Source organism: Neolamprologus multifasciatus, chromosome 7, assembly GCF_963576455.1.
Source record: "Neolamprologus multifasciatus chromosome 7, fNeoMul1.2, whole genome shotgun sequence".
Taxonomy (NCBI): domain Eukaryota; kingdom Metazoa; phylum Chordata; class Actinopteri; order Cichliformes; family Cichlidae; genus Neolamprologus; species Neolamprologus multifasciatus.
The window spans coordinates 38,320,553-38,333,725 of record NC_140445.1 but is presented as its reverse complement, the minus strand read 5'-3'; the positions used below and the strand labels follow the sequence as shown (position 1 = coordinate 38,333,725).

Genomic DNA, 13,173 nt, shown 5'->3' with positions numbered 1-13,173 from the left:
ATGTAAACAGAATTGGTCCTAGCACCGAACCCTGTGGAACTCCATAATTAACCTCAGTGTGTGAAGAGGACTCTCCATTTACATGCACAAATTGGAGTCTATTAGATAGATATGATACAAACCACTGCAGTGCAATACCTGTAATACCTACAGCATGTTCTAATCGCTCTAATAGAATATTATGGTCAACAGTATCGAATGCTACACTAAGGTCAAGAAGGACAAGCACAGAGATGAGTCCACTGTCAGAGGCCATAAGAAGATCATTTGTAACCTTCAATAAAGCTGTTTCTGTGCTGTGATGAACTCTGAAACCTGACTGAAACTCTTCAAATAAACCATTCCTCTGCAGATGATCTGTTAGCTGTTTGACAACTACTCTTTCAAGGATTTTTGATATGAAAGGAAGGTTGGAGATTGGCCTATAATTAGCTAAGAATGCTGGGTCTAGAGATGGCTTTTTGAGTAAAGGTTTAACTGCAGCCACCTTGAAGGCCTGTGGTACATAGCCGATTATTAGAGATAGGTTGATCATATATAAGATCGAAGAATTAATCAATGGCAGGACTTCTTTGAGCAGTTTTGTAGGAATGGGGTCTAAAAGACACGTTGATGGTTTGGAGGAAGTAATTATTGAAGTTAACTCAGAAAGATCGATTGGAAAAAAAGAGTCTAACTTAACATCAATGGAACTAAGAGTAGCTGTAGATAATATTACATCTGTGGGATGATTATTGGTAATTTTTTCTCTAATGATAAAAATTTTATTTGTGAAGAAGTTCATGAAGTCATCACTAGTTAACGTTAAAGGGATGGTTGGCTCAACAGAGCTCTGACTTTTTGTCAGCCTGGCTACAGTGCTGAAGAGAAACCTGGGGTTGTTCTTATTTTCTTCAATCAGTGATGAGTAGTAAGCTGTTCTGGCTTTGCGGAGGGCTTTCTTATAAAGCAACAAACTATTTCTCCAGGCTAAATGATGATCCTCTAAATTTGTGACACGCCATTTCCTCTCCAGATTACGAGTCATCTGCTTTAGGGTACGTGTTTGAGAATTATACCACGGGGTCAGGTACTTCTGATTAGAGACCTTAGTTTTCACTGGAGCTACAGTATCCAGAGTCGTACGTAGTGAGGAGGTGAAATTATTAACAAGATAATCGACCTCTGTTGGGGTAGCGTTCAGATAGCTGCTCTGCTCTGTGTTGGTACAGGGCATTGACGATGATAACAGTGGCTGGATTATATTCTTAAACTTAGTTACAGCGCTTTCAGAAAGACATCTACTTTGATAAAGTCCACTCTCCACTGCTGCGTAATCAATTATTGTAAATGTAAATGTTATCAAGAAATGATCAGACAGGAGAGGGTTTTCAGGAAACACTGTTAAATGTTCAGTTTCTATGCCATATGTTAAAACAAGATCTAGAGTGTGATTAAAGTGGTGGGTGGGTTCTTTTACATTTTGAGAGAAACCAATTGAGTCTAACAACAGATTAAATGCCATGTTGAGGCTGTCATTTTTAGCATCTACATGGATGTTAAAATCACCCACAATAATTATTTTATCTGAGCTCAGAACTAAATTAGATATAAAGTCTGAGAAATCAGACAGAAACTCTGTGTAAGGCCCAGGTGGACGATAGATGATAACAAGTAAGACTGGTTTCTGAGTTTCACAGCTGGGGTGGACAATGCTAAGCATCAGGCTTTCAAATGAATTAAAAGTCTGTCTTGGTCTTTCATTAATTAATAGACTGGTGTGAAAAATTGCTGCCACACCACCCCCTCGACCTGTGCTTCGAGATTTCTGGTAGTTAGAATGACTCGGGGGTGTTGATTCATTTAAACTAACATAATCATCCTGCTGCAACCAGGTTTCTGTAAGGCAGAGTAAATCAATTTGTTGATCAATTATTAAGTCATGTACTAACAGAGACTTGGAGGAGAGAGACCTAATATTTAATAATCCACATTTCACTGTTTTACTCTTTGGTTCAGATGTGGATACTGTATTGTTCTTTCTTTGTGATTGTTTAAGTTGTTTGTTGCTGGTTTTTAGTTTGTTTTTTGTCTTTTTGGAAGCAGACACAGTCTCTATGGAGATGGGTTTTTTGGGGGGGTAGCAGGAGGAGAGAAGCTGCAGAGAGGCGTGTAAGACTGCAACTCTGCTTCCTGGTCCCAACTCTGGATAGTCATGTTTTGAGGGGTTTAATAAATTTGTCGATATTTCTAGAAATGAGAGCTGCTCCATCCAAAGTGGGATGGATGCCATCTCTCCTAACAAGACCAGGTTTCCTCCAGAAGGTTTGCCAATTATCTATGAAGCCCACATCGTTTCAAACCACCGGTCTGTTCCTTAAATTGCCAATACTGGAGTGGTTTGGAGCTCTGTGCGCAGTGGCGTTAGTGACGGGCACGCTCGGAGGCGTGCTCCATAACCTGTATAGAGTAATCAAAGGAGCTTGCAAAGAAAAGCGTCTGGACTTCTTTAAGTTACTTGAAGACGTTTCACCTCTCATCCGAGAGGCTTCTTCAGTTCTAAGGTCAAATGGTGGAGAGTCCCAGATATAAACCTGGTGGGAGTGTCCCCCCACAGAGGGACAAAAGGATCCCCTGATGATCCTCTAATCGCCTGAGCCAAGGTGTGGAACTGGGTGTGGGTCCCAATCAGCCAGAGTTTCGGGTGAGTTCATTGTGAAACCTGGCCCCACCTTATCATGCGAATTCCTGAGGTCAGATGGCCCAGGATGTGAGTGGGCGTTAAGGCGTCTGGGAAGGGATCTCAAAACTGGATTATAGATGGCAGAGAGTTGGTGTCGTAAACCACCGCCTCTGTTCAAAGATGGTCGCTCACAGTGGACATAGATGGCTTCTTTCACTCCTCTTTCAAACCATCTGTCCTCTCTGTCCAAAATGTGAACATTGGCATCCTCGAAAGAGTGTCCTTTATCCTTAAGATGCAGATGGACAGCTGAATCTTGTCCTGTGGAGGTGGCTCTTCTGTGTTGTGCCATGCGCTTGTGAAGTGGCTGTTTGGTCTCTCCAATGTAGAGGTCTGGGCATTCCTCGCTGCACTGTACAGCGTACACCACATTGTTAAGTCTGTGTTTTGGCATTTTGTCTTTCGGGTGAACCACTTTTTGTCTGAGTGTGTTGCTGGGTCTGAAGTACACCGGGATGTCATGCTTGGAGAAAACCCTCCTGAGTTTCTCTGATACACCGGCTACATAGGGGATGACAATGTTGTTGCGTCTGTCCTTCTTATCCTCCCTCGCTGGTGTCTGATCTTCTTTTCTGTGCCTCTTTGCTGACTTTAAGAATGCCCATTTAGGATAGCCGCACGTTTTGAGTGCTTCCTTTACATGTGTGTGTTCCTTCTTTTTCCCTTCAGGCTTAGAGGGAACATGTTCTGCCCGGTGGTGTAGGGTCCTAATTACTCCAAGTTTGTGTTCCAGAGGGTGATGGGAGTCAAAGAGGAGGTACTGGTCTGTGTGTGTGGGCTTCCGGTAAACTTCGATGTTGAGGTTGCCATTCTCTTCAATGTGCACAGCGCAGTCCAGGAAAGGCAAACAGTCGTCCTTTGTGTCTTCCCTGGTGAACTTGATGTTTTTATCCACAGCGTTAATGTGTGCAGTGAAGGATTCCACTTCTTGTGTCTTGATTTTGACCCAGGTGTCGTCTACATATCTGTACCAGTGGCTGGGTACTCTTCCTTTGAAAGAGCCAAGAGCCTTCCTTTCCACTTCCTCCATGTAACTCACCCGAAACTCTGGCTGATTGGGACCCACACCCAGTTCCACACCTTGGCTCAGGCGATTAGAGGATCATCAGGGGGTCCTTTTGTCCCTCTGTGGGGGGACACTCCCACCAGGTTTATATCTGGGACTCTCCACCATTTGACCTTAGAACTGAAGAAGCCTCTCGGATGAGAGGTGAAACGTCTTCAAGTAACTTAAAGAAGTCCAGACGCTTTTCTTTGCAAGCTCCTTTGACTACGATGACCTGGATGACTGAGAACCTTCACAGACAGATGTATAGAGTAATCTGTCGTGCACAGGAATAAGCTGCATAAAGTCTTGGTTAGTTACAATAATACCTTGATAAAATTCAGTGTTGAGTCTTTACTTGAGTCACCATCAACAAAGGTCGTCCTGCTGCCTCTTCTCTAATCCCGATTCATTTTAGGAACAGAGACATCTTTCAACATGGAGCACCTACACCTCTCTCAGGAGGGAAGATTAAGGCACAAATTAGAGACAGGACAAAAACCATAGCAGATGTGTCACACATAGCAGGATGGTTCCCTGGTGTCTAATGTGTTCAGCTTCAGACAATCAATAACCTGACTTATGGAGACTGAAAAGTCTCTTATTGGTTGTAATAGTTGTTTATCCAAAGGGTGGAGCTCCAGACAGTAAAGTTTAAGGACATTTCCGTGCAATTCAATTCAATTCAATTTTATTTATATAGCGCCAAATCACAACAAATGTCGCCTCAAGGCGCTTCATAGATACAGAGAAAAGCCCAACAATCATATGACCCCCTATGAGCAAGCACTTTGGCGACAGTGGGAAGGAAAAACTCCCTTTTAACAGGAAGAAACCTCCGGCAGAACCAGGCTCAGGGAGGGGCGGCCATCTGCTGCGACCGGTTGGGGTGAGAGAAGGAAGACAGGATAAAAGACATGCTGTGGAAGAGAGACAGAGATTAATAACAGATACGATTCAATACAGAGAGGTCTGTTAACACATAGTGAGTGAGAAAGGTGACTGGAAAGGAAAAACTCAATGCATCATGGGAATCCCCCGGCAGCCTACATCTATTGCAGCATAACTAAGGGAGGATTCAGGGTCACCTGGTCCAGCCCTAACTATATGCTTTAGCAAAAAGGAAAGTTTTAAGCCTAATCTTAAAAGTAGAGATAGTGTCTGTCTCCCGAATCCAAACTGGAAGCTGGTTCCACAGAAGAGGGGCCTGAAAACTGAAGGCTCTCCCTCCCATTCTACTTTTAAATACTCTAGGAACAACAAGTAGGCCTGCAGAGCGAGAGCGAAGTGCTCTAATAGGGTGATATGGTACTACAAGGTCATTAAGATAAGATGGGGCCTGATTATTTAAGACCTTGTATGTGAGGAGCAGGATTTTGAATTCAATTCTGGATTTAACAGGAAGCCAATGAAGAGTCATTAGCTGATGAACTTGTAATAAAGAGACTTTAACTGAGGTGAAAGTGAACCTCTGTCAGGCCTCCCGTCTCAGATTCTCGTTATTTCTAACCAGGACAAACAAAATGAGAGGAAAGCATTAGCACTGACACACACACTGTTTTGTTCTTCACTTCCAGCTGGGATTCAGCTTCATCTGAATAGTTCACATAGAACAGGATAAAAGCTTCTGATTAATGATTATTGGTCTATATAACTTTTTTTAAAACAAAGTTTACAAAGAGCTCTGAAATAAGAGCAGAGATCTGAACACTAACCTCAAACACAAACTGTCACCATGATTCATTAAAAATAAGAGTAATAAAGCTCTCATAACAGAGACATTAAAGCATTAACTCTCCCTTTGGAAACTGTAACAACACCCAAAACATATTTCTGCCCAAATATTAATCTGTGATTCTATAAAGAAAGAAATACATGAACATAACTTTTCTAGTGAAAATAAAAACACTCAGTGATGAAGCTCAGAGTTCAGTCATATTAAAAGTGCAGTAAAAACTGTCAGATAAATGGTGTTGATTAGGGGTGTCAACATCAGGCTGGGAGGGGCCAGAATCAGCCAACACTGTATGGTTATGGAAAACATGAGGGAGGGCATAGTTTTTGACTTTATGAAAAAAGACCACAACAATGTTTTTGTTTTGTTTGTTTGTTTTAGTTTTACAGCTTTTCCAGCCTCCCCCATTATAATAATAAACAACAACTAATCAATGAGCTACCAGAACTTGTAATTTTACAGATTTATTTCTTACAATTTAAGTCCAAAAAGTCATGCTGGCGGATGTCTTTTTTTAATACAGGAGAATTCTTTTTTTAGGACAAAAATTAAAAAGACATAATGTTGAAATTACCCTTTTTTTCTTATGTTAATATATCTCAGTGATTAAATGTTCAGTTAAGCTTCTTTACATTGACAGAAAGGAGGGTTTCACTGGTCCAACCCACTGAAGATCAAAGTGGGCTGTAAGTGGCCCACACTGTGAAATGAGTTTGATGTGAGATCAGCAGAGAACATGGAGGAAAGCAGCTCTTTGTGAGGCTGTGGATCCTCTTCATACGACCTCTCTGTGACGTCAGGCTGCTGTGGATCAGCTTTACATGAATATACAACAACATCCAGTCTATGAACAGAGGACTCTACAAGTCCTTTATACAGTCCAGGTCAAAGTCTGATGATCCTTTATTAATAAAACTTCATTGGTTAGTCAGTGTGAACAGTAAGGCTCACAGGGTGGTGGTGGTGGGGGGGGGGGATGGGTGGAGGTGACTTTACTTTTCTTTTGATGTAAACTCTTTCAGTTTTGTTCTCATCTTATGAAACTCCTCAATGATCTTCTGACTCTGATCAGCTGCCTTTTTGATGGCGTCTCTTAACTTTTGATCTTCTTCAGGAGTCGCAGTCACTCTGATGACTTTCTTGATGAGTATTACCAGACCACCCATAACATCCAGCAGGGTTTCAGTTATAACCAGAAGTCCTGAACTCATCTCTTTCAGGTGCGACACCTGTCTGAGGGTCCTCTGAAACTCGTCCACATCAATCTGAGAGTCTCTGGCCTGAGCTTCAGTTGATTCCTTTTCCAGCTTTTCACAAATCGTCTTTATTTCTTCCAGGTTCTTCATCATTGGTCTGACTTTGGCCATGAATTCTTCTCCCCACTTTTCTACTTTCTTTGCTTTTCCTTCCTCAGACAGAATTTTTATTACATTGGTAGTAACAACAGTGGCTCCACCTCCGGCAACTGCAGCTAAACTCTGTCCTGGAGTAAACGGAGCTGCTAAGATCCCACCAATAAGTAATCCAATTCCCACTTTTCTCGCCGTGTCAATTTTTCTCTGCATTTCTTCTACTTCATCAGAAATCCTCCTAAACGCTCTCATAATCTCTCTCATGCTTGATTCACTCCTGTCAAACTCTGCAGTGAATGACTTTGCAGAATCTTCAAGTTTGTTCTTTAATTTATGCAATTCAGGAGGCGGGTCGTTGCTAATTCTTGCTTTATTTGGAGCTGAGGCCATTTTGCACAGCTTCCTCTGAAGTGGACGTGTGGTCAGTGGCGGTCCTAGCCTGTTTGGCGCCCTGGGCGAACACCCCCTCTGGCGCCCCTCCCCCCCCCCCACACACACACACACACACACACATGAAGAGAGAGACAGAGTATGCATTGTATGCAAACGGCTACTAAACAGACATCATAATTCGTCATACAATGAGAACAGGACAAATCAACAATTGACACTGACTAATTAATATTATATTATTGTATATATTGTTTGGAGTTTAGTCTGTTACTGTTGCTATTTTTACCATTTCTTCTTGGAGGAACTGTAACTCACATAATTTCCTTAGGGATTAAGAAAGTATTCTGATTCTTAATGTTTTAGGATACATGACCTGCCATTATCCAATGACACATCTGCTTACCTGTATCTTTTGCTCGTTTCTCCTTGTAGGAGTCATAATTAAATGTACTGAATTTTAATGATCACTGGGTTTTCATTTGTTTGGTTGCTATGGTGATGTGTAATGGGAGTCACGTGGGTGCTAGCGGCGACATTAAGAGGGCGTTGTCAGTCTGTCGTAGTGTAGAGCCTGTGATGTTTTAAGAGTTTGAATCGCGAGCCGATCACATTGCTCTGTAAACTTTTCAAGCACTTTAATAAACAAGCGAGCAATTCCACCTCCCGCATTATTGCGTAAAGTTGAGAGGCAAATAGGCAGGCTCAGTCCCTCCTCTTCTTTTCTCTTTTTTTAGAGTTTAAAAACGGGTTGTGTGTGAGACTTTAAATCAACAAAATATAAAATATACATTTTAAATTGTTATTGATCCCTTTACTCCTGGTCCTAAAGTGTATATTTATTTTCTTACTCTTCTTATATTTATTGTTTGTTTACTTGCACTGATGTAACTGGAGCCTCGTCGTCTCTCTATATAGTGGACTGTATGTAGCGGAGATGACAATAAAGTTTACTTTGACTTCAGCAGCGAGCAGGCGCACCGAGGGCTCTCGCGCTCACTTTTCGCGTATAGAATTTTGAAAAAACATCGGTGCAAATTATAAGTCTGTATTATAATCTCTGGTGTTTTCGTGTTTGTTGGTTTGTTGTTTGTTTGTAATTTGTTTTATTTTGCGAGTTGGTAATTTTTGCTGCTCCAGCCAGCCAGAGCATCCCCCGCCGCCCCGCCCTCTCCTCCCTGTGCCGCAAGCAGCAGGTGCACCTCGCAAACGGAGGGCGCCCTTACTCCCAGCAAATGGGTGATAGAAAGCCGATGCCATTCCCAATATGCGCTGGGATGATGTCGGGGCAGCATGAGAACAAGCCGTGATGCCGCCCCCACCACGATGCCGCCCCGGGCAACCGCCCGTGTCGCCCGTATCTAAAACCGCTACTGCGTGTGGTGAAAGTTTTACCGTGTGTAAGTAGGTAGGCAGTCTTATGGGAAGCAGCTTGAACTCTGACCTTTGGTTTGGATTGTAAATCAAACTGTTCAGCAAGACTCTGTGGACACAAACAGAAACAGAAACAGGTCATTTTCAAACACGTTAAAACACTGATGCTCACATCTGCTGTTAGCTGGCAGCCAGTAGCTGTTACCCCGTATGCACTGATTTAAATGTATTCATTTCCTTCCACTTATCCAATTCAGGGTCACAGAGGGGGGCTGGAGCTTATCACAGCTGCTACAAGGCAGGTCACCTGTCTGTGGCAGAGCTAACACAGAGGCTACGTCCACACTAATGCGTTTTCGTTTGTAAACACATCTTTTTCTCTCCGTTTTGGCTTCCTGTCCACACTGAGACGACGATTTCTGTCAAGGAAAATGCAGCATTTTGAAAACGCTCTCCAAAGCGGATAGATTTGAAAACGCCGTTTTCGTGTTGCCGTGTGGACAGTGAACCCGGAGCCTTTTCAAAAACGATGACGCATTTTAGTCATGTGATGCAGTCACGTGACCAATTAAACAAAGATAGAGGAGGGCATTATACAGCAGTTGTTTTGTTTGCTCTCAGTTTTGACAGCCCTATTAAAGATTAATGTCAGTCTGTACATGCTCCAGATAGCTTTTCTTCAAATTCTTTATTTCTCACTCGCTTTTGCAACTTTGTGCTTTTGTGTTACTCGCAGCAACAACTCCCCCTCATTGTTAGTCCATTTAAAAACTCGGTGCTTTTCCTCGACCTTTTGCCGTGACGTCTCAAAGAGCCGGAAAGTAAATAAACGGCAGACAGAAATGAGGCAGGCCGAATCTCCTTGCACTTCACACAGGCGCAGTACTGGAACATAAGTGTTTTTGGCCGTTTCAAAGTGGACCCACAACTCTGTGAAAACGACTGAAAACGATAGTTCTGCTCAGATAGTTTTCAGATGAAAACGCCGTTTTCAAATTTATCCGGGCTAGTGTGGACATAGCCAGAGTGGCAGACACTTACATTCACATTCACCTATGGGCAATTTATAGTCACCAATTAACCTAACCCCACTAACTAACTGTCTTTCATCTGTGGGAGGAAGCCTGTGTTCCCGGCGAGAACCCACACAGACACAGGGAGAACATGCAAACACAATGCAAATGGTGGAATTGAACTCACGGCCTTCTTGCTGCAAGAAAATAAAAGTCAATAGTAAATAAAATATTTGTTGACATTTACCTGAAAATTAATTTTAAACAACAGCAGATCCTCTTTGCATTGCTTGATTGATTAATCTTTCTCACTGATGATGATAGAAATACAAACACTGTCAAGGTTCTGCAGGAGGATCAGGCAGGATTCTGGAAACCAGGAATGAACTCAAAAATATAGCTTTACTGCTGAAAGCCTGCCGGAAGACAAAAAATATCTGCTGAGCTGATTCAAAGGAGACCACAGGAAACACAGAGCAATGAAACACACTACCACGAGGGAGGATGCGACAACTAACAGAGGAAGATTTACATAATAAATACATGAGAGCTAATGAGATGCTGAGATAATCACTGAAGACAAGACAAGAAGGACCTGATACAAGGATCAGACAAAAGGAACACAGGGAGCTATCCAGGTCTCAGGGCAAAAACTGGAGGCTTAGAGGACATCAGAGTAATAGCTCAGGGAGCAGTTTGGAGACAAAGTTAGAGAGGTGAGTCTGACATGACTTAGACGCGTGCAGAGGAGGGAGAGTGGAGGTGTCAGGCAGGTGGAAGATTACAGAGAAGATTCATGGACTCCATTCACAACGTGCAAAAGGTGCACAGGCCAGCTTGGGACTCTTTTAACTCAAACAGCTTGAGTAGGAAACACGAAGGCAAGACACTCACTCTTTTATCAGTGAGCTCCAAACGTTCTGCACATCACTGCAGAGATTTCACAGTTAAACAAACTGTTCTGTGTGTGATGACGAGCAGCTTCATTCCAGTCAATGAGCATGTCAGCAACAGTAAGACGAACATTTCACATCTAAAAGAAGCTAAACCTCAGTGTTTCTTCAGTTTCTAACAACAATAGAGCTTTGTGTTTTCTCTTTTAATATTTAATCTGGTTTGATATGGATTTATGACTTTGCTGTAGGGCTGTTCGATATGACGAAATATATCAGATGACGAAATTAAAACGTCTATCGTTTCATATTATACACTATTGTTCATTTCGTGGTGTTGCAAAATACACTGTTTACAGCAATATTTTTTCATCGTTTGGATCGTCACTGTGTTGATGCCCAGAGAATACCAGCATGGCCAGTGAAGATGAGGAACCAGGTGGCTCCAAACAGAAGGACCTCTGTAACATGCACATGATTTGGTTATGCCGCAAACAGGTCCCCACCACAGACTCAAACAAACCTCTTCTACCATCCACGCAAGAATCATGTGAAAGAGTATGGAGAGAGTTTACGGATGAGAAGCAAAAAAGAGCTGTCAGGTGCTCAAAATAAACCTTAGACTCAAACTTTAGAACAGGCTTTCCCCACAGCAAACCGTGTAATAAATACAAAGTAAATGGCAGCCGTTACAACTTCTATCTCAAAACACTCGACTGCAGGGACACAACGCCCAGCTGAAAACACTTCACACAAGTCGAGTTGGCCAAGACTCACAGAAATTACAGAAAAAGAACTATTTTGTGATATATGTCATTATCGGGATGAGAAATGTCTTATAATGGGATATGAGATTTTGGTCATATCGTACAGCCCTACTTTGCAGGCATTTTTTTATTAGGAAGGCTGTAAATTAATGTTTTCCAGTTTCTATTCAGTACTTCACCTTCACGTTTCTCTGTCACAGTGATCCTCCACCACTTTTTCTCCAAGAAAATAAATAAAAATATAAAATGAAACCATCATGCAGTGACAATAACAATTAAACAACGATTAAAACAAACTAGGACTAGATTTTAAAATATTTTTCATCAAGTAAAAAATGCATATACGCATAGACTTACATTGGAAATAGCAATAAAAACAATAGTAGTAATAACACTAACAACAACTATTTATACAGCGTCTTTCAAGAAGAACTAAGGTTGCTTTACACACAAAGGCGGACAGGTGTGTTGAGTCATGTTTACCTTTCACATGGTCTGAAATGCTCGTGAAAATGTTTGATCACTCTTGTTCACAAATTGTTGAGTTCATAATTTGACAGACTTAAATAAATAAATAATTCACTGCTCACGTTTAGGCATCAAAGCAAACTCCTTGGTTAGGATTAGAAAAAGATGAGTTTAGGTTCAGGTGCACTGGCTGCAACTTGTTTAATGACTGAGCAGTAGTTAAACTCAAACTCTCACAGCTCATCCGGAAGAGAAATAGAAATGCAAAGGAAAAGCTAAAACACTGAAAAGATTTTATTTTTTAATGAAGAACTTTGAGAAAATTCTGCACTTACTTAGACAGCAGAGCTCGTGGATTGATGGCAGAGAGTTAGTCAGCATGCTTTTGAGTGGTCTGACTTCAGGAATAAGCTGTGAGGTGAATTATTAACTTCTCCACCTTGCTTCATCAGTCACATGTTTGTGTTCAGTTACAACAGTGATTAACTTTGATCTGATATGCTGGACTGCTGGAATCCAGTTTAAAGTTTGACCATGATTGAAATCTGTAATTCACAGTTCTTTAAACAGTGATAAAACTGTTCATATGGTATTGGTGGGTTTCTGAGAGGTTATTAATGAGGCGCAGACACACGAGGGAGGGAAAGACTGGCTTTGATAAGCCGTCTGTGATCAGAACTACATTTTACATTTGTATGTATGTACTGTTGAGATGAGATTGTCTGAAGCGCCTCAATGCTGTGCTTTATATTTACCAAAGTGTCATATAATTATATAGTGTAGTATTGAATGGAAACGGTCCTGATATTAAAGGCCTTAGACTACGTGTCCTTTAGTGATAGAAATGTAGGAGACTCTCGCCCACGCTTGTCTGCAGGAGTTGATAACAAGGAACCATCTGCCAGTGGAAATTTACTAGAAGGGAGTAGGGCAAGAATGCAGCCTCGCTGGAGCTGAGTGAAGATGTTTTGCAGCTAATAGACAATAACCTTTGAGTACACTATGCAATGTGACTACTGAATGCATGTTTAACACTGTTGTTTAGACTAGAGTGGGACAGCTTGTAATAAAACTGTTAAGCGCACACCGCCATTTCGAGATTTGCGTCAGAGTCTCATGCAGGACACATCTCCCTTCCGGAAGTAATAAAAGTGTTAAAATGATCTACTGAGCAGTGTGTTGTCTTCCATCAGATGCCTATGAGGAATCAAAAAAACTCGGTGAAGTGTTGATATTTAACAGTACATATGGCTGCACAGGATCACCAAGTCACAGCAGCATCACCTTTTTCAACTTTTGGATTTAACACTTTCCAGTCGCTGCTGCTGAGAGCTATCATGGCAACCCTCAATCATCAGTCTAGGAAACAAACTTCAGACATATCAATCTGTCGGGTTAGAAAACATAAACCACT

General features: G+C 41.7%; 1 long non-coding RNA gene across 1 annotated transcript; it reads right to left on the bottom strand.

The window, feature by feature from the left end:
- Positions 1-5,252: 5,252 nt before the first annotated feature.
- Positions 5,253-13,173, bottom strand: LOC146514798 (uncharacterized). The gene is made up of 2 exons (XR_014875309.1): positions 12,095-13,173; positions 5,253-8,727 (listed from the first exon to the last, which is right to left on the bottom strand). It is a non-coding gene; the product is annotated as an uncharacterized LOC146514798 (long non-coding RNA).